Source organism: Paralichthys olivaceus, chromosome 24, assembly GCF_024713975.1.
Source record: "Paralichthys olivaceus isolate ysfri-2021 chromosome 24, ASM2471397v2, whole genome shotgun sequence".
Lineage (NCBI taxonomy): Eukaryota > Metazoa > Chordata > Actinopteri > Pleuronectiformes > Paralichthyidae > Paralichthys > Paralichthys olivaceus.
Genome location: NC_091116.1, coordinates 1,229,431 through 1,252,623, shown reverse-complemented (window position 1 = coordinate 1,252,623; position 23,193 = coordinate 1,229,431). Strand labels below are relative to the sequence as shown.

The 23,193-nt window shown below is 40.2% G+C and overlaps 1 long non-coding RNA gene across 1 annotated transcript; it reads right to left on the bottom strand.

Annotated features, from left to right (window-relative positions):
- Window positions 1–1,586: 1,586 nt before the first annotated feature.
- On the bottom strand, window positions 1,587–5,323 carry LOC138407025 (uncharacterized). Its single transcript, XR_011240422.1, has 3 exons — window positions 5,161–5,323; window positions 4,638–4,799; window positions 1,587–3,443 (listed from the first exon to the last, which is right to left on the bottom strand). It is a non-coding gene; the product is annotated as an uncharacterized lncRNA (long non-coding RNA).
- Between the last annotated feature and the right edge of the window lie 17,870 nt (window positions 5,324–23,193).

Below are 23,193 nucleotides of genomic sequence, written 5' to 3'. Positions count from 1 at the left end.
TAAGTAGAGGTTCCCCCTGGGACCCAGGAAGCACAACTACATTCAGGTCGCCATAGCCGGAAGCTGTTTTTCTAGTGTAAAATACCTGAAAAAGGGAGTATTTGAATGAACGATAAATGGACACATACTTTTCTCAGATCATGTGTATTATGACTCATTATCAGGGTAACCACCTACTGTAAATACAAATGCCACAATGTGTACAATTACTGCTGAATATCTACAGAACTGAAATATTACATACGTCAATAGACTATACTGAAATATTACTATAGACAATGTACATCCAAACAGACATTTAACATGTCTAATCTGTGACCTAGCACCTGCATTCATTAAACAACTTTGGATACCAGTAATAAAGTAAACATAAGCATGTAAGATAAACAAATATAGCATTTCACAAAATATTCTTTAACTCGGCTTACTTCTAATATACTGATAATATATTGCAACTCACAATTTAGAACAGTACACTCAGTAACGCAATTATTTCTGAAAAAATCAATTTAAAATAGACTGCTTGCAACAACACTAGTCACATAGTTTTTCCACAGCCACGGTGTACTACTATTCCACAGACAGCGCACAGTTAGCATTGCAGGAGATTGATGTGCCTTATGTTAACTTAATCGTCGTCATGTAATTATCAATATTACTTCACGCTACATGAACAGACCGTATTACAAATTGTTTCCTGAATTCTAACTGAATTCTATTCAAGTCATCATTGAGGCCAAGTGAATGTTTGTGCCACATGTAATGATATTTCCTTTGTATTCAAAACAATGCAAAGTCAAGTGAGCTTGACCTTTCGACCTTTGACTTACATGATGTAGTTGTTCATGAGATATCGCTTTCACATGAATGGGACAGACAGATGGATGGATAAGCTGAAAACATAATGCCTCTGGCCACACTGAAAGTGAAAATGGTAAAGAAATAAATATAGCAATACATGATAAATAATTTGTTCCATGTTCTTTTAATTTACATGGATGATTTCTTGACAAAACAAGCCAACTCTATAAATGTGAACTGAGTGTCAGAAATTAACACGACATTCATAGCATCTGCAAACAATTTTTCCCCACAAATTTCTGTAACTTTCTGAGAATCTGCATCACAGTATATTGTAAAATATCATGTGTTTCAATACTCACATTATTGATGGAACCTCAGTGATGTCTACTGTCCCTGGCTCAGACACTCTCTCAAGCATCTACAGTACATGTCAAGACAGGTAATGGTAGAATTAAAATGACATTAGATATCTACAATTCAGTTGAACTATTATAGTTTCAGATATTAACCATTTAATTCCGAGTTCAGTCAGGAACCCTTTGTCATGCTTTACCCATTTGTTGCAAATGGGGACACAGTTATGATTGGCGCTGAAGGCTCCATTCTTTGGATGTTCCCTGGTTAGCCGAGCAGTGTGCTGAGATAAAACAGGGGACATATGCAGAGCGCCCAGTGGGCGTAGCAGGCAAGGTACTTTTGTTTAAGATGATTTACCACAACCGTGTTTGGACTCGGTGCTGTGGTGGCAGTTTCTGTGAAACAAGCACAAAGTCAAACACTTCTTTTTTTAAGTTTAATTCACCATCTGCAGATGGACTCATTAGTACACATCACCTGATTGACATGCACAAATGAGCAAAGAACATAGGAGAATCTGTGTTCTTATAACTCACAGCCCCCTCCCACTAAGCATGCAAAGGTATATATTACCCTTCTGTATTTTCACTCAGTGGAGGAGACATCCTGTCCTTTTGTTTACATGTTCTGTGGATGACTCCCCCCCCGTGAGATCCCAGTTGTTTGATCCCAATCAGAGATACGAGATACCATAAAGTTGTGGTTTCTCGAGGCCATTAAACTCAAGTCTCTTAAGCCACCACAGTAAACCTTAAAGTTGCCCTTTTAGATGAACAATCAACCATTTGGTCAGTCCTCCACATACATGTCTGTTTATGCAATTATACATACACGAATGTAAAATTTCCATTACAGTGCTAAAAGTGTTAGAGCTTCGCAGGGATCAGTGAGGATGAGGTCGTATTTAAAGGGACCGCTTTGGTGAGAGAATGGGCTGTGATTGGTGGGTGACTGACGAGCACCCATAAACCTATCGGTATAGCTGAGCACATGACTCCGTGTCCTGCATGAACTAACACAATGCTTCATTAGTCACAATTCTAGTTCAGGATTTCCACAATGACATTCTAACTTTAAACTTAATTTAAGGTATCTTGAATTGAGGCAAATTAAAGCTGACCTTGAATTATGATCAGTCAGAATCAAATTGTCATATATCACAAATCATAAACTGGATTTATTTTCATAATTAATTATGGATACAATTCCAAGGTATGATGCAGAAATCTGGAATGGATATCTATATCATTGAGCATTGTACAAGAAGACAAGTAAATTATTTTTAAATAAACAGCATGGAACATGGACATGTTACTACATGTTCTACTGAATAAAGGATCAGCCACATGCTATCCGTAATACAAACAGCCATCATCAGGGACATAGTCATCAGAGAGATCATAGTTAATAATCATCCCATGGTACTTGTACCGTAGTTCTTTACAAAGTCTACCACCTGCCCCTTGATGATAGTACTCTGAGAGTTTGAGGGCTGATGCCTAAAACTCATGTCCTTGGTTTTTGTCACATTTAGTAGTAAAAAGGCAGTCACAACAATACAGATTCGCAATCCACAATGGGACCATGGCTGTTCTCATCCGCATGGAGGAGACTGACTGTCACAGAGTCATCAGCAAATTTGAAAAGTAATCTGTTGTCATGCCAGCTGCGGCAGTCATCAGTATACACATTACAGAGTGAAAAGACACAGGAGAAGACCCTGTGGATGATGACAATGCCTCTTACGTGCATTTGTTTACCCTCACTTTCTGTGTTACTTGTCAGTTGCAGCTCGAGGCATCATGCATGTAACCAATATTATCTTTTCCAGGCACTATACTGGTACTGTAGTACCTACAAGTTACGCACGTTCCATTTTGCCTGGGGACATTTAAAACAAACCAGTCTACAACATAGTAAAAATCACATGAAAATCAACTGCCCTCCTCATCTTTTCATTTTTTTTACCCCCCAATTTTTTAATGTGGATTTAGAATTTGATACTGAGCATAGCCGTGAAATTGGCTCCCCAATAGAAATGGTAAAGGTTGTCAAATTAATGTTACCTACATAAATCCCCACAGATTTCCAAAACATTCTCAGAACACAGTTTACATCACAGTATATTGTAAGGTATCACATTTTTAATTACTCACCTTATTGATGGAACCTCAACCATATTTACTGTCCCTGGCTCAGACTCTCTCTCAACCATCTACAGTAGGTGAAGACAGTAGGTGTTTTCGTTCCCAAAACACAGGCTCTCGTGTGGTTCCAAGAGTCTGTAAGAGTAGAACATGAGGTAGAGCATTCAGCTACCAGGCAGACACCTTCTGTGCATTTAAAGTTAAACTTAAAACATTCCTTTTTGATAAAGCCTGGCTGGATCAGGTGAGTCCTGAACCATCCCTTAAGCTGCTATAGGTCTAGACTGCTGGGGAAACTCCCATCATCCACAGAGCACTTCTCCACAATACTTAATTAATTATTATATGAATTGTTGCTGCTATCATTAATAATCAATAACTTCTTTACACTGTTATCGTTTACATTTTAACTAGTCAGAGCTGATACCTGATGGTGCTCAAGTGTTCCGGTCTCTCGCCTCCCCCTCCCCACTGTTTCTCTTCTCTCCCCATTTTTCTCTGCTCACCCCAACCAGTAGAGGCAGATGACCGTCCACATTGAACCTGGTTCTGCTAGAGGTTTCTCCCTGTAAGTGAGGGAGTTTTTACTCTTCACAGTCACCAAAGTGCTTGCTCATTGTGGGAACTGTTAGGTTTCTCTATATCAAACAATATTTTAATGTCTTGACCTTCTATGTAAAGCTCCTTGAGATAATGTATATTATCATTTGGCGCTATACAAATAAAATTTAATTGAATTTGTAGCACCGGTATCACCCCACTTACTGCGCCACTGGACCAGTTCTAGGTTCTAAGGAGTGGGAAGCAAGAATAATCACACCAGAGACCGTTGCTCTAAGTACAAAAGGCCGGCAATTTACTGAATGCAAAACACACATATAAAATACAGTACAGAAAACAAAACAAATACCCTGCAGGTTCCTAATACTAAGGCAAGTATAATTGAAAAGAGTATTTCACTCTTTCCTTTCGTTCTTTAGTTCTCCTAGTTTATTTCAGTAAAGCTAATCTAAGTTAAGTTAAACCAGTCTTTTTTCTCCTAGGTTGCATCTATTTTTAGAATTTTTCCTCCTGAGTTAACTCTTTTTTCCCTTTCTTTTAAATGTAAGAGAATACCTTCAGTTACATAATCAAATCAAAGTGGACCACAATCATTTCCAATCACACTCAGAAAATATGAACTCAACATGCAAATAAAAGTATGACACTTTCGAATCGAGTTCAACATGAGTTCAAGTGTTCGGTTCAATGAAAAGTTTCAGTTCGATTTAGTCCGAAAATAATAATAAATCAATCAGTTCAGATCAAACTAGTTCCTGATACTCCTACCACTCTGGCGGCGAGTCACCATAAGCCGAAGATTTCCTCACTAGCGCGAAGGAGTAGATGAGTTGAAGGTGAAGGTCTGGGTCTGGCTCGCCATCTTGAATCCCGTCTGTGTGTGCACAGTCCTTGCTCCGACCCAGCTTCAAACCGAGCAAAAAACCTGACCTGTGTAACAGGTCATAAACACAAATAATCTCTTTTTAAATCCTCAAATCACACAAATAAATGTTTCACAGTTTCTGACTTGTAACGTTACTGCTACGGTGTTTTTTCGTCTCAAAATGGCAGCGGAGCGGTCTCTTTCAACTCACGGCTCCGTCTCCCACACAAACTACAGCGCATACCTTTCATTTATACAGCTTACAGACACTTTTGTAACATTCACAGTCTTCATAAACCCAAAAAATTTACTGATAAACAGGTTATGACGGAGCATTTCCTTGTGAATAGCTACGTTTTTAGCATTAGCTTTCCGCTAAAAAGGTACAACGCAGCAAAATTGCAAGAAAATAAAAACAAAACTCACCAAAACCAGTGTGACTTAGTTCTCATAAAATCCCCGTCAGTTCCCGACCAGGTAAGTTATATTTTTCAACTGCTAAATCAACTTTTTTCACTCTTTTTCTGCTTATTAATCGCAGCTCGTTTTTCTCCATTTTCTCCTCTGCTCTCTCCATCAGGTCTCTGCTGCAGCATCACGCAGGCCCTGCCTGTAGTGTCACTAGTCCCTTAAAGGGGCACGCATGAAATTTCTGTCAGCATACTTTTAATCTTAACCAGAAACATGTCACGCTATAATGTGATCCGTATAACGTTATTAAAAATGTATAAAACAACCCACTTGAGAACAAACACAGTTCAGATCTGTTGTTATATAGATAGTATGCTTGAGTGTTGTTATATAGTATTGTTTACAGATGCTATGAATGTTTTGTTAATTTTATGTGTGCATAATATGAAGTGGAAAATATGTTCATGAAAGAAGAAAAAACATATTATTATTTTTGTACAGTTTACTGAATATATTGCGATACTACTGCTCAATTAATTATTGTTATTATTTTCCCATCACCTATTCAATTCAATTCAATTTTATTTGTATAGCGCCAAATTATAATATATATTATCTCAAGGAACTTTACATAGAAGGTCAAGACCTTAAAATCTTGCTTAATATAGAGAAACCTAACAGTTCCCACAATGAGCAAGCACTTTGGCAACTGTGAAGAGTAAAAACTACCTCACTTACAGGGAGACACCTCTAGCAGAACCAGGTTCAATGTGGATGGTCATCTGCCTCTACTGGTTGGGGAGAGCAGAGAAACAGTGGTGAGGGGGAGGCGAGAGAGACCGGAACACTTGAGCAACATCAGGTATCAGCTCTGACTAGTTAAAATTTAAACAATAACAGTGTAAAGAAGTTATTGATTATTAATGATAGCAGCAACAATTCATATAATAATTAATTAAGTATTGTTGTTAATAATAATAATAATGATGATGATAAGTCAGATAATAATAACTCCTTCAGTTCTGGAGTCAGAGATGCCTGCAATGAGAGAGAGAAAGAGAGAGAGGGACATGGGAGAAAAAAGACACGTCAATGACATAGTTATTGATATTTATTAAAATAAATAAATGAGTGTGTGTGTGTGTCTGTGGGTGGGTTAGGGTTAGGGTTAGGGTTAGGGGTTAGGGTTAGGTAAGGGGATAATAGCCAAGCGTGTCCGCGTCCGGCTCCGTGGACACGCTATTTTCCGGGGTGCCAGAGACTCAGGACTTTGGCTACCCCCCCATTTTCAGGGGTGCTCTTTCCATTGGTGGCAGTGGCCGGCAGCTACGACCTTCGGTCCCTGAGATATTCAGGGAAAAACACTCTCCATTATAAGCGAATGGGACGGTCAGTAGTGAATGTAGCAGCAGTAGCAGCAGTACAACAGACCCATATTACTACTATATTATTATAAATATGATTATTATATAGTGTTATTATAATTACATACACACAGAGAGATCCAAAGTGTGTTGTTATTATTACATTATTACATACTGTTGTTAACAAACACACGACCATCATGTCATCAGTACGGTTACCATTAGTAGTAGTAGTAGAAGTACAAGTATTTCATTCTATTGTTGTATTTCATTCTATTGTTGTATTTCATTCTATTGTCGTATTTCATTTGATTGTATTATGTATTGTATATTAATGCAATAAAATCGATGTATTCAAGGCGTTGTCCTGTGTAGCAAAATAAAACATGGATTTAAAACATCACACCAAAAAGCAGCAACAACAACAACAAATGAAGTGAACAATAAATGAAAATAATAATGATAGGGGACGGTCAGGAGTGAAAAAGTGTGGAAGTCCAAATTGTTCCTCCAGAATAGTGTTAGGAGCACGTTTGTAGTGGTGGATTTTTTTTTGGAGAGCATCTCATTTATATGTTTACTGTAATTCTGTTCACATTGCCATATTTCTATTGATATTCCACTGATAATTCTGTTTCTATTTATACCGTTCATTTGGTTCATCTCGCCATATCTGAAATATTTATACTCTTGTTATCACCGGGGATAAGAGGGAAACACTATTTCAATTCTCTGTATGTCCTGCACATATGGCATTATTGATCATAAAGTTGACTTGACTTGAACACTGATAAAGTTGATTCAAGATGTTGAAGCTTGAAAAAACTGTTGTGATCAGTGGTCAATGACCTCAATCTGGTGGACAAAAAAAACCATTGCATCCACCTGATCAAGTCACAATCCCCATGATTCCCACACTCACAAAGCATTAAAAAGCAGTTATTTTGAGTGCAAATCCAGTGGAAATGCAGTCAGTGGAAGCCAAAGACTATTGTTAGCCGAAGTCAAATGTTTTAGTGTTTCATCTTGGACAGGGCAGAGGGGCTGAATGTTTTTTTTTCTCCAATGAAGCAGCAGCAGAACACATATTTCTACTATATTATTATAAATATTATCATTATATAGTATTATTGTTACATACTGTTATTAACAATCACAATAGCATCATGTCATCAGTATACTCACCATAAGTAGTAGTAGGAGTAGTAGTAGTAGTAGAACAAGTACTTCATTTTATTGTGGTATTTCATTCTATTGTGTTTTGTAATGTATTTTGGGGGGGAAGTCTTGCTCACACGTGTTCCCATTTATCGTGGTTAAAACAAAACGTCTGAGAATCTCAGTGTATTTACCATTTTTTGGTTAATTAGTGGATAAAATATATTTGTAAAGTTTAATTCTCATTGTTTGAGAGTGGGATGTGTATTTTAAGGAGAAAAAATTATTTTAAAGTTGTAAAAAATTCATAAGTAATTGAAATTTCTGAGTATGTTTGAAAATATTTTTTTTAATTTTAGGGAAATCCTTATTGGGACAGTAATTTGTTTATGATTCCAACTTTTTTTGAGGATTGGTGGTTGATATAAGGGAAATGAATGGAGAAAAATTCATGATTTAATCAACTCCCATGATCCTTTGGGAGTAGTGGAGCCAATCAGAGGAAAACGTTATTTTGTACAAGTTTAAAACTTGTTGTTGTATGTAAAATATTGTTTATAATGTAGTTTGAGTTGTAAAATAGAATTAGGAATAAAATTTAAAATATCTCCTTATTAATTCATTCGTTTATTAAAAAAAAAAAAGCATTCATAAAAGTGATTTGGTTTAGAATCCTCCTTTTCATATTTTTTTATACCATTCATATAATAAGGGGCGCAGAGTCAGGGAGAGAAGCCGGCCGGGCTAAGCCCTCCCCCGCCAGTTCGGGCTGTGAACTCTGCCTCCCCCTACTCCCTCACTTTCATGAGGGAAGAGAGGTGAGGAAAGTGATTTTGTTTAAAAAAATGTCTAACTTTTTTAGGAATTGTTTCAATTGATTTAAATTAAATTGGATAAATAATAGTAATAGTAATGATAATAACAATGATAATAATAATAATAATAATAAAAAATAATGTGCGGGAAGAGGGAAACACTATTTCAATTCTCTGTATTTCCTGCACACATGACATTATTGATAAGTGACAAGTTGACTTGACTTGAAGACTGATAAAGTTGATTCAAGATGTTGAAGCTTGAAAAAACTGTTGTGATCAGTGGTCAATGACCTCCATCTGGTGGACAAAAAAAACCATTGCACCCACCTGATCAAGTCACAAACCCCATGATTCCCACACTCACAAAGCATTAAAAAGCAGTGATTTTGAGTGCAAATCCAATGGAAATGCAGTCAGTGGAAGCCAAAGACTATTGTTAGCCGAAGTCAAGTGTTTTAGTGTTTCATCTTGGACAGGGCCGAGTGGCTGAAAGTTTTTTTTTCCAATGAAGCAGCAGCAGAAGCACAACACATATTTCTACTATATTATTATAAATATTATCATTATATAGTATTATTGTTACATACTGTTATTAACAATCACAATAGCATCATGTCATCAGTATACTCACCATAAGTAGTAGTAGTAGTAGTAGAACAAGTATTTCATTTTATTGTGGTATTTCATTCTATTGTGTTTTGTAATGTATTTTGGGGGGGAAGTCTTGCTCACACGTGTTCCTATTTATCGTGGTTAAAACAAAACGTCTGAGAATCTCAGTGTATTTACCATTTTTTGGTTAATTAGTGGATAAAATATATTTGTAAAGTTTAATTCTCATTGTTTGAGAGTGGGATGTGTATTTTAAGGAGAAAAAATTATTTTAAAGTTGTAAAAAATTCATAAGTAATTGAAATTTCTGAGTATGTTTGAAAATATTTTTTTTAATTTTAGGGAAATCCTTATTGGGATAGTAATTTGTTTATGATTCCAACTTTTTTTGAGGATTGGTGGTTGATATAAGGGAAATGAATGGAGAAAAATTCTTTATTTAATCAACTCCCATGATCCTTTGGGAGTAGTGGAGCCAATCAGAGGAAAACGTTATTTTGTACAAGTTTAAAACTTGTTGTTGTATGTAAAATATTGTTTATAATGTAGTTTGAGTTGTAAAATAGAATTAGGAATAAAATTCAAAATATCTCCTTATTAATTCATTCGTTTATTAAAAAAAAAAAAGCATTCATAAAAGTGATTTGGTTTAGAATCCTCCTTTTCATATTTTTTTATACCATTCATATAATAAGGGGCGCAGAGTCAGGGAGAGAAGCCGGCCGGGCTAAGCCCTCCCCCGCCTGTTCGGGCTGTGAACTCTGCCTCCCCCTACTCCCTCACTTTCATGAGGGAAGCGAGGTGAGGAAAGTGATTTTGTTTAAAAAAATGTCTAACTTTTTTAGGAATTGTTTCAATTGATTTAAATTAAATTGGATAAATAATAGTAATAGTAATGATAATAACAATGATAATAATAATAATAATAATAATAATTTAATAAAAAATAATGTGCGGGAAGAGGGAAACACTATTTCAATTCTCTGTATTTCCTGCACACATGGCATTATTGATAAGTGACAAGTTGACTTGACTTGAAGACTAATAAAGTTGATTCAAGATGTTGAAGCTTGAAAAAACTGTTGTGATCAGTGGTCAATGACCTCCATCTGGTGGACAAAAAAAACCATTGCACCCACCTGATCAAGTCACAATCCCCATGTTTCCCATACTCACAAAGCATTAAAAAGCAGTGATTTTGAGGGCAAATCCAATGGAAATGCAGTCAGTGGAAGCCAAAGACTATTGTTAGCCGAAGTCAAGTGTTTTAGTGTTTCATCTTGGACAGGGCCGAGTGGCTGAATGTTTTTTTTCCAATGAAGCAGCAGCAGAAGCACAACACATATTTCTACTATATTATTATAAATATTATCATTATATAGTATTATTGTTACATACTGTTATTAACAATCACAATAGCATCATGTCATCAGTATACTCACCATAAGTAGTAGTAGTAGTAGTAGTAGTAGTAGAACAAGTATTTCATTTTATTGTGGTATTTCATTCTATTGTGTTTTATAATGTATTTTGGGGGGAAGTCTTGCTCACACGTGTTCCTATTTATCGTGGTTAAAACAAAACGTCTGAGAATCTCAGTGTATTTACCATTTTTTGGTTAATTAGTGGATAAAATATATTTGTAAAGTTTAATTCTCATTGTTTGAGAGTGGGATGTGTATTTTAAGGAGAAAAAATTATTTTAAAGTTGTAAAAAATTCATAAGTAATTGAAATTTCTGAGTATGTTTGAAAATATTTTTTTTAATTTTAGGGAAATCCTTATTGGGATAGTAATTTGTTTATGATTCCAACTTTTTTTGAGGATTGGTGGTTGATATAAGGGAAATGAATGGAGAAAAATTCTTTATTTAATCAACTCCCATGATCCTTTGGGAGTAGTGGAGCCAATCAGAGGAAAACGTTATTTTGTACAAGTTTAAAACTTGTTGTTGTATGTAAAATATTGTTTATAATGTAGTTTGAGTTGTAAAATAGAATTAGGAATAAAATTCAAAATATCTCCTTATTAATTCATTCGTTTATTAAAAAAAAAAAAGCATTCATAAAAGTGATTTGGTTTAGAATCCTCCTTTTCATATTTTTTTATACCATTCATATAATAAGGGGCGCAGAGTCAGGGAGAGAAGCCGGCCGGGCTAAGCCCTCCCCCGCCTGTTCGGGCTGTGAACTCTGCCTCCCCCTACTCCCTCACTTTCATGAGGGAAGCGAGGTGAGGAAAGTGATTTTGTTTAAAAAAATGTCTAACTTTTTTAGGAATTGTTTCAATTGATTTAAATTAAATTGGATAAATAATAGTAATAGTAATGATAATAACAATGATAATAATAATAATAATAATAATAATAATAATAATAAATCATGTGCGGGAAGAGGGAAACACTATTTCAATTCTCTGTATTTCCTCTGTAAGTGACAAGTTGACTTGACTTGAAGACTGATAAAGTTGATTCAAGATGTTGAAGCTTGAAAAAACTGTTGTGATCAGTGGTCAATGACCTCCATCTGGTGGACAAAAAAAACCATTGCACCCACCTGATCAAGTCACAATCCCCATGATTCCCACACTCACAAAGCATTAAAAAGCAGTGATTTTGAGTGCAAATCCAATGGAAATGCAGTCAGTGGAAGCCAAAGACTATTGTTAGCCGAAGTCAAGTGTTTTAGTGTTTCATCTTGGACAGGGCCGAGTGGCTGAATGTTTTTTTTCCAATGAAGCAGCAGCAGAAGCACAACACATATTTCTACTATATTATTATAAATATTATCATTATATAGTATTATTGTTACATACTGTTATTAACAATCACAATAGCATCATGTCATCAGTATACTCACCATAAGTAGTAGTAGTAGTAGTAGTAGAACAAGTATTTCATTTTATTTTTTTATCATTTTATTTCTTCTGCTGTGATTTCCTTTATCAGAGCTGAATTCTGGTCCTCTGCCACCCTGTGTAAATTTAAGGAATCCAGCCATGTGGCTATCTGATGTTTATTATTTATTTTTGGTTGGGAATATAGATTCTTATAATATGTTTCAAAACATGTATGTATCTCTTCTGTCTTATATTTTGGTAGATTTGTAGCTGAGCCCCTATGCCTTTTTAATCTGTAGCCCAGCAATTTTGTAGATTTACTTCCCACGTCATAGTATCGCTGTTTCATGTACAACAGCTTTTTTTGAATCTCTTGTCCTGAGATGTCATTTACCTCTGTTCTAACTCTTTTGATATTTTGGTTTATTCGCTCGTCCACATTTTTTTTATGTTCTTTTTCAAATTTTTTAAGCTCTGATTCTAATTTATTGAGTTTTTCCTGTGTTTGCCTTTTCAAGAATGTTGATTTAGCAATTCGTTGTCCTCTAATCACAGCTTTACACGCTTCCCACAGCACCGAGAGACACCTCACCATTATCATTCTCCCTCACATATAACTGAATTTCTTTAATAAACTCTTCCTTCATTTGTCCTTTTAATACATTTATATTTAGCCTCCAAAGTGTTGATTTTTGTTCTCTTGACATAGCCAGAGTCATATATACAGGACTATGGTCTGATATGTCTCTCACTCCAATTTCACAATTTTCGATCCTATAACTGTCCTAACTGAACATGAAAAAATTATCTATCCTGGAGTATATTTGATGTGGTGCTGAGAAAAATGTATAGTCTTCCCTTAGGATTGAATTCTTTCCAAACGTCAATTAATCTTTATGTAAAAAAAAAATGTTTGTACTTATTGCACTTGTAATTTCACATTGTGGCATTTGTATTTACAGTAGGTGGTTACACTTGTGGTGGAAATTTATCTTGAGATGTAAAATAAAGAGTTTCTCAGACAGTTGTCTTTAGGTCATTTAATAGAAAGCTCTGCAGAGGGTTTCACACTTAGCATGAATGCTCAGAGTGGAACAACTCCGAATAGGGAAAGAAGAAGGTTTTATACAGTCAGGTAAACAGGAAACATAAGAGACAACTGTTGTGGCAGAACACTCATGTGCTAATCACACGACACTCTCTGTGATTCTCAACCTGTGGGAGTATCAGTGTGTGTGGTTTCAGCTGGAGGCGTCAGCTGTTCAGATGGAGCCAGTACTCCTTTGCAATGGTTAGTGTGGATCCAGGTGGCTCTCTCAGCACTGCAGTGTGGGTTGTGAGTAGCACCTGGTAGGGGCCTTGCCACCTGAGTGAGCGCCAGTTCTTTCTCCGAAAGTCTTTGACCACCACGAAGTCGCCTGGACGGGGGTCGTGAAGTGGTTCAGTCACTGGATGAGGAAGGGAAGATGTCACCTGTTTCCTGATGTCTGAAAGAGCATTAGTCAGGTTAGAACAATAGGACAACATATCATGCATATCACACAAGTCTGTGGCGGGAAGTGGAGAGGGTGAAAGACCCGCACCAATGTGGGGAGGAGTTGCAAAAAGAATCTCATAAGGTGAAAGGTTAGACCTGGTTCGTTTTCTCATCCTCATATACATCAGCGCCAGAGGCAGGACCTTTGTCCATGTGAGACCTCTGTCTTCACAGCACTTTGCGAGCTTCGTTTTGAGTGTGCATTTTCTCGTTCCAAAGCTCCGCCACTGGCTGGATGATATGCACAGTGTGTTCGCACATCCATTCCTAGATGAGAGCTGAGTTGTTTGACAGCTTTGTCACTTTAGATTCTGCTAGGAATCCCCCATTGTGGAATGATGTCTTGTAACAGTGCTTTGGTGACTACACTTGCAGTTTGTTTTGAAGCAGGAAAGGCTTCAACCCATTTTGACCACATGTTGACCATCACTAAGCAGTGAGATTTACCTTCTAATGGTGAGGCCATGGTGAACAACCAAAAATTACCTGTGCCTGCAGAGAGCACCAAAATCATGAGTGAAACCAAATGCATATCCGGAGTCTTTGTAAACTGTGAGTGTTTTACCAGTAGCCAATTTGCATGCTTTCAGTGAGCACAATGAGTTCTGCTGCCTGGGCTGAGAGGTGATGAGGAAAAGGACCAGAGAAGAGAATGTCACTATCAGAATAGACAGAAAAACCAACAAAGTTAGTACCAGAGACCGGGTTCACGTGAGGCGGACCCATTTACATACAGAATCAAGTCATAGTTCATCAGAAAGGTCAGGTTGTGGTGAACACTGGACTTGTAGTTCAGCAACACAGTTGTGTTCTCCACCCGTCATCTGGAAGCGGGAGAAGCGTGGCTGGATTCAAGGTTGAACAGCGTTTCACTGTGATGTTGGGCATATCAAGAAGAACAGCTAGCAGCAGAAAGATGTGAGGTCTTCTGTTCTGTGAGAATGAGAGACACAGCATGAGTAACAAGAAGTGTCAAGTCAGAGTAGCCTACGATGTCACGTGAGGCAAGAACTGCTTTTTCACAGGCGGCCACTGCACACAAGCTTTGTGGAGGGCCAGCTGCCACTGGGTCAAGTTTAGCAGAGAAGTAGGCTCACAGTAGCCTCGACAAAGGCGTCTGAATGTGTAGGCCTTGTTTTCAAAGTTAAAAGCAAACCAGTACTGGCTGTCCTTGTGGACAGGAACGTTTAAAAAAAAGCATTGGATAAATCTACAACCGAAAACCACTCTGCATCAGGCGGAATTTGGGAAAGCAACGTGTACGGGTTGGGAACAATGGGTGATCGAGCAATTACAGCGTCATTCACAGCCTTCAAATCCTGCACAAATCACCACTCAATAGGCTGACCTTTATCTCTTGTGGTGTCTGAAATGTCATGTGTTGTGTTCTCTTTAAAGGAAGCTGATCTCTGAGTTTGAGGCCCATAGGTCCTGAGGGATTCAGAGGCCTATAAGTTTAGGTTTTCTGAGAAAAACTGAATGTATACATTAATGCATTAGGTCACGGCTTAAACTGTCACCCTAAATTTGAGCTGGTGCCTTTCCCTCCCTGTTACCAAACAGATGAGGTGGGCTGGATGAAAGCCAGATGTGTTTTCTTTAGATTCACAAAAACAACTCTCCTATATAAACGGGGAGTTGAAGCTGTTAGGGAGAAGAGATTCACATTGGCCCCAGATCTCTCTCCAGGCAGATTGCAGTGCTTGTATTGATGCTGAACTTTTTGTAATAAACCTTTCCAACAATCAAACGGTGTCAATCGGCGATTCCTTCATCATCTTCACATCATCGCTACCCCAATATACAACACTCTGATTTTCTTAACTGGAAACAGTGGAGTATGGACTGGCGAATCAGGGCAGGGGATAATTACACCAGCCTGCAGGAGAGATGCAAAAACAGGGCGTATCCTATCCACAGCTTCCTGTCTGACTGGGTACCATTGTTTACATGGTCGATATTCAGATTTTGGGGTAATTGTAACTGGGTCACAGTTTCTGATGAGGCCCACATCGTATTTGTCCTTTGCCCACAGCATTTCTGGCAAGTCTACAAGCAGGAGAACATCTGATTGGTTTGACAACATGATATGAAAATGGAGATAGTCATCAACCACATACAATGATCGTGTGGCAGGAAAACACTGATTTGGAGAAAATTTGAAACTGAAAGCATTCATGCAAGGTGAATAGATCAGGCGTCATGGTTAAATGCCACTCACTGACTGTCTGAAATGATGGTCCAAGGTCTCTCCACTGGTCATCATGTGATTTATTCATAAAGTGGCTCTGTGTGCACAAAACAGCTGAAAACAGTGGCTTTGCGTGCACAAAAGCATTGGAGATGGCGAGAGAAGCTTAAAATTGCAACTTTAGTTCAGAAGATGAACCTTTCTTCACAAAGTGGCTCGAAGCTTCTTTCGTCATCTCCAGTGCTTTTGTGCAGGCAGAGCCACTGTTTCCAGTTGTTTTGTGCCACACAGAGGCAGTGTCAAATCTAGACCATATCAAGAGTATAAATATGGCAGATATGGCAGGATGAACAGAATGAACAGTATAAATATAAACAGAATTATCAGTGGAATATAATTATGGTAGTATGAACAGAATTACAGTACAAATATAAATGTGATGCTCTCCAAAACAAATCCACCACTATAAACCACCACCACCAAGACTACAAATGACCTGAAACATGCTCCTATCACTATTCTGGAGGAACGATTTGGGCCTCCACACTTGGTGAAACTTTCACTACTGACCATCCCATTCGCTTATAATGGGGAGTGTTTTCCCTGAATATCTCAGGGACCGAAGGTCATAGCTGCCGGGCACTGCCACCAACGGAAAGAGCACCCCTGAAAATGGGGGGGTAGCCAAAGTAATAATAATATAGTAGTAATATGTGTCTGTTGTGCTGCTGCTGCTTCATTCATTTCAGCTTTAAATACCTCGGGGTCCACTTCAGTGAGGACCTCACCTGGACATTAAACACCACACAGCTAGTCATGAAGGCTCAACAGCGGCTGTACTTCCTGAGGAGGCTGAGGAAGTTTGGGATGACTCCTAAGATCCTCAGCAACTTCTACAGCTGCATCATTGAGAGCATATTGACCAGCTGCATCACCGTGTGGTACGACAGCACATCTACTATGGACCGCAAACGCCTGCAGAGAGTGGCGAAGACAGCAGAAAAAATCATCAAGAACTCACTGCCCTCTCTGCAGAGCATTTACCACCGCAGGCAGGGTTCACAGGAGAGCTAGCTCCATTATTAAACTATTTCCAATTGTACTGTTTACATTTACATTGCATACATTTGCACTGCTCAGTTTTGCACAATACTCACCCTACTCACCTCATTACCCTTGTTTTCACCTTACTCTTAAACATGTTTCATATTCTCATTGTATTTGATGTAAATATTGTATTTGAATGTCAATTTTGGTCCCCTGGTATTCCAGAAAGGACAGCACAAGAATTTCAATTCACAGGGGAACGTGTGTGTTCTTGTGTGTATTTGACAGTAAAAATTGTTGAATCTTGAATTGGCAAGAAAACATTCAGCCACTCGGCCCTTTGTGGAAGAGTTTGGACATGGCTACAGACAAATAACAAAGGCAGTGTCCAAGATGAAACACTAAAACACTTGACTACTGCTAACAATAGTCTTTGGTTTCCACTGACTGCATTTCCATTGGATTTGCACTCGAAATCATTGCTTTTTAATGGTTTGTGAGTGTAGGAATAATGGGGATTGTGACTTGATAAAGTGGGTGCAATGGTTTTTTTCGTCCACTAGATGGAGGTCATTGACCACGGATCACAACAGTTTTTCCTAGATTCAACATCTTGAATCAACTTTATCAGTGTTCAAGTCAAGTCAACTTTATGATCAATAATGACATATGTGCAGGAAATACAGAGAATTGAAATAGCGTTTCCCTCTTATCCCCGGTGCAAACAGCATTCAACATGAAATATAAAATATCAAAAATAGAAGTCATTCAAAGATATAAACAGGCAGTGGCAAATGTAGATGATATCAAAGATTCGCAGTTTGGGCCCCTGACCAGCTAGAGCTCTGACATTTTGCACACTGCCTCTCCTCTCACCCCAGAAGGCTCCCTATGTGTTATTAAAGCTCTGGGTGTTGCAGGTCAAAAGATCAAATTTTTTCCACCTACCTCCTACCTCAGTTCGAGCCCAAAACCACCCAGGGGCCCCAAGTTTTAAGTAGAGGTTCCCCCTGGGACCCAGGAAGCACAACTACATTCAGGTCGCCATAGCCGGAAGCTGTTTTCTAGTGTAAAATACCTGAAAAAGGGAGTATTTGAATGAACGATAAATGGACACATACTTTTCTCAGATCATGTGTATTATGACTCATTATCAGGGTAACCACCTACTGTAAATACAAATGCCACAATGTGTACAATTACTGCTGAATATCTACAGAACTGAAATATTACATACGTCAATAGACTATACTGAAATATTACTATAGACAATGTACATCCAAACAGACATTTAACATGTCTAATCTGTGACCTAGCACCTGCATTCATTAAACAACTTTGGATACCAGTAATAAAGTAAACATAAGCATGTAAGATAAACAAATATAGCATTTCACAAAATATTCTTTAACTCGGCTTACTTCTAATATACTGATAATATATTGCAACTCACAATTTAGAACAGTACACTCAGTAACGCAATTATTTCTGAAAAAATCAATTTAAAATAGACTGCTTGCAACAACACTAGTCACATAGTTTTTCCACAGCCACGGTGTACTACTATTCCACAGACAGCGCACAGTTAGCATTGCAGGAGATTGATGTGCCTTATGTTAACTTAATCGTCGTCATGTAATTATCAATATTACTTCACGCTACATGAACAGACCGTATTACAAATTGTTTCCTGAGCACATATACACATTCACCTAACACACTGGTAAATATTAACCATTACTTTGAGGTACTGCGCGTATCGCATTTACAAGGCAAGAAGTGTGCTTTGTGAGGTCCTAGTGACCTTGCCATTTGATCTTTGACAACTGAATTCTATTCAAGTCATCATTGAGGCCAAGTGAATGTTTGTGCCACATGTAATGATATTTCCTTTGTATTCAAAACAATGCAAAGTCAAGTGAGCTTGACCTTTCGACCTTTGACTTACATGATGTAGTTGTTCATGAGATATCGCTTTCACATGAATGGGACAGACAGATGGATGGATAAGCTGAAAACATAATGCCTCTGGCCACACTGAAAGTGAAAATGGTAAAGAAATAAATATAGCAATACATGATAAATAATTTGTTCCATGTTCTTTTAATTTACATGGATGATTTCTTGACAAAACAAGCCAACTCTATAAATGTGAACTGAGTGTCAGAAATTAACACGACATTCATAGCATCTGCAAACAATTTTTCCCCACAAATTTCTGTAACTTTCTGAGAATCTGCATCACAGTATATTGTAAAATATCATGTGTTTCAATACTCACATTATTGATGGAACCTCAGTGATGTCTACTGTCCCTGGCTCAGACACTCTCTCAAGCATCTACAGTACATGTCAAGACAGGTAATGGTAGAATTAAAATGACATTAGATATCTACAATTCAGTTGAACTATTATAGTTTCAGATTGTGGAGGTGAAGGGGCGGCGAGAGAACCTTCACCTGCACCACTGAGGATCAATCAGCACAGGTGAGAGCTGTTAGCTGATTGATCCTCAGACGTTAAAAGGAGGCAGCAGAGCTGCCTCCGGGAGAACTCCGGGAAGACTCAGAACACTAGAAGGCTCTGAGAACACTGGGAGAACGCACTAGACTCGGGAGAAGGACACTTGAGAGACACGGAGGAAGCCAGAGGTCCAGCAGATAGTGCTGGACCCATTTAAGTTCCATGTTGTAAGTTTCAGTTGCTATTAATAAAAGATGTTGCGAAACAAGCAATGGTTGGACTGGTCTGTCTCTGGCTGTCGTGGGGGGAACCCCGTGGCGTGGTCGAACGCCACACTGGCGCCTGAACAGGGACCTCACACAGCCAGAGACAGGGACTGGGTACAATCGTTGGGGAAGGAGACGGAGGAGATCCTGAGGCAGACGCAGAGGCAGATGGAGGAGCTCCTGAGGCAGACGGAGAGGATGAGGCTTGAGCGCCTCACCTGCGGCACCGAGCTGGAGAGGGCGGGGAGCGCTGGTCCCCGATCGGCGGTGAAGCCGATGGGTCCGGCTCCAGGGTCAGCGGGGAAGCTGACGCCTCCGCTTCCAGCGCTGAGGTCGGCGGGGAAGCCGAGACCTCCGGTTCCGGTGCCTCGGTCGGCGGTGAAGCCGACACCTCCCGGGCCGACTCCTCTTCCTGTTCCCGTGTCAGCGGAGAAGCTGACGCCTCCGGTCCCGGTGCCGAGGTCGGCGGGGAAGCCGACACCTCCCGGGCCGACTCCTCTTCCTGTTCCCGTGTCAGCAGAGAAGCTGACGCCTCCGGTTCCGGTGCCTCGGGCGGCGGTGAAGCCGACACCTCCCGGGCCGACTCCTCTTCCTGTTCCCGTGTCAGCGGAGAAGCTGACGCCTCCGGTCCCGGTGCCGAGGTCGGCGGGGAAGCCGACACCTCCGAGTCCTGCTCCTCTTCCTGCGCCGAGGTCAGCGGAGAAGCGGACGCCTCCGGTCCCGGTGCCGAGGTCGGCGGGGTCTCCCGGACGGCGGCGCGCCACTGTTCCGGGTTCCAAAGTGTCCGTGCGGCGGCGCCCACCTGTTCCGGGGTCCAAGGTGTCCGTGCGGCGGCGCCCACCTGTTCCGGGGTCCAAGGTGCCCGTGCGGCGGCGCCCACCTGCTGAGGGGTCCAAGGTGCCCGTGCGGCGGCGCCCACCTGCTCCGGGGTCCAAGGTGCCCGGGCGGCGGCGCCCACCTGCTGAGGGGTCCAAGGTGCCCGTGCGGCGGCGCCCACCTGCTCCGGGGTCCAAGGTGCCCGGGCGGCGGCGCCCACCTGCTGAGGGGTCCAAGGTGCCCGTGCGGCGGCGCCCACCTGCTCCGGGGTCCAAGGTGCCCGGGCGGCGGCGCCCACCTGCTGAGGGGTCCAAGGTGCCCGTGCGGCGGCGCCCACCTTCCAGGCCGCCTGAGAGAGGCCGCGTCCCGCGACGCCCACCTGCTCGACCCCCGGAGCGCCTCAGTCGGTGGGCTGGGTTCCTCCCCTGGCCGGATGGGAGGGGGGGGAGTAGTTCAGGCCGGATAGCTCCCGGGCCTGAGTTTGACGGTGGGGGTATGTGGAGGTGAAGGGGCGGCGAGAGAACCTTCACCTGCACCACTGAGGATCAATCAGCACAGGTGAGAGCTGTTAGCTCATTGATCCTCAGACGTTAAAAGGAGGCAGCAGAGCTGCCTCCGGGAGAACTCCGGGAAGACTCAGAACACTAGAAGGCTCTGAGAACACTGGGAGAACGCACTAGACTCGGGAGAAGGACACTTGAGAGACACGGAGGAAGCCAGAGGTCCAGCAGATAGTGCTGGACCCATTTAAGTTCCATGTTGTAAGTTTCAGTTGCTATTAATAAAAGATGTTGCGAAACAAGCAATGGTTGGACTGGTCTGTCTCTGGCTGTCGTGGGGGGAACCCCGTGGCGTGGTCGAACGCCACACAGATATTAACCATTTAATTCCGAGTTCAGTCAGGAACCCTTTGTCATGCTTTACCCATTTGTTGCAAATGGGGACACAGTTATGATTGGCGCTGAAGGCTCCATTCTTTGGATGTTCCCTGGTTAGCCGAGCAGTGTGCTGAGATAAAACAGGGGACATATGCAGAGCGCCCAGTGGGCGTAGCAGGCAAGGTACTTTTGTTTAAGATGATTTACCACAACCGTGTTTGGACTCGGTGCTGTGGTGGCAGTTTCTGTGAAACAAGCACAAAGTCAAACACTTCTTTTTTTAAGTTTAATTCACCATCTGCAGATGGACTCATTAGTACACATCACCTGATTGACATGCACAAATGAGCAAAGAACATAGGAGAATCTGTGTTCTTATAACTCACAGCCCCCTCCCACTAAGCATGCAAAGGTATATATTACCCTTCTGTATTTTCACTCAGTGGAGGAGACATCCTGTCCTTTTGTTTACATGTTCTGTGGATGACTCCCCCCCTGTGAGATCCCAGTTGTTTGATCCCAATCAGAGATACGAGATACCATAAAGTTGTGGTTTCTCGAGGCCATTAAACTCAAGTCTCTTAAGCCACCACAGTAAACCTTAAAGTTGCCCTTTTAGATGAACAATCAACCATTTGGTCAGTCCTCCACATACATGTCTGTTTATGCAATTATACATACACGAATGTAAAATTTCCATTACAGTGCTAAAAGTGTTAGAGCTTCGCAGGGATCAGTGAGGATGAGGTCGTATTTAAAGGGACCGCTTTGGTGAGAGAATGGGCTGTGATTGGTGGGTGACTGACGAGCACCCATAAACCTATCGGTATAGCTGAGCACATGACTCCGTGTCCTGCATGAACTAACACAATGCTTCATTAGTCACAATTCTAGTTCAGGATTTCCACAATGACATTCTAACTTTAAACTTAATTTAAGGTATCTTGAATTGAGGCAAATTAAAGCTGACCTTGAATTATGATCAGTCAGAATCAAATTGTCATATATCACAAATCATAAACTGGATTTATTTTCATAATTAATTATGGATACAATTCCAAGGTATGATGCAGAAATCTGGAATGGATATCTATATCATTGAGCATTGTACAAGAAGACAAGTAAATTATTTTTAAATAAACAGCATGGAACATGGACATGTTACTACATGTTCTACTGAATAAAGGATCAGCCACATGCTATCCATAATACAAACAGCCATCATCAGGGACATAGTCATCAGAGAGATCATAGTTAATAATCATCCCATGGTACTTGTACCGTAGTTCTTTACAAAGTCTACCACCTGCCCCTTGATGATAGTAATCTGAGAGTTTGAGGGCTGATGCCTAAAACTCATGTCCTTGGTTTTTGTCACATTTAGTAGTAAAAATGCAGTCACAACAATACAGATTCGCAATCCACAATGGGACCATGGCTGTTCTCATCCGCATGGAGGAGACTGACTGTCACAGAGTCATCAGCAAATTTGAAAAGTAATCTGTTGTCATGCCAGCTGCGGCAGTCATCAGTATACACATTACAGAGTGAAAAGACACAGGAGAAGACCCTGTGGATGATGACAATGCCTCTTACGTGCATTTGTTTACCCTCACTTTCTGTGTTACTTGTCAGTTGCAGCTCGAGGCATCATGCATGTAACCAATATTATCTTTTCCAGGCACTATACTGGTACTGTAGTACCTACAAGTTACGCACGTTCCATTTTGCCTGGGGACATTTAAAACAAACCAGTCTACAACATAGTAAAAATCACATGAAAATCAACTGCCCTCCTCATCTTTTCATTTTTTTTACCCCCCAATTTTTTAATGTGGATTTAGAATTTGATACTGAGCATAGCCGTGAAATTGGCTCCCCAATAGAAATGGTAAAGGTTGTCAAATTAATGTTACCTACATAAATCCCCACAGATTTCCAAAACATTCTCAGAACACAGTTTACATCACAGTATATTATAAGGTATCACATTTTTAATTACTCACCTTATTGATGGAACCTCAACCATATTTACTGTCCCTGGCTCAGACTCTCTCTCA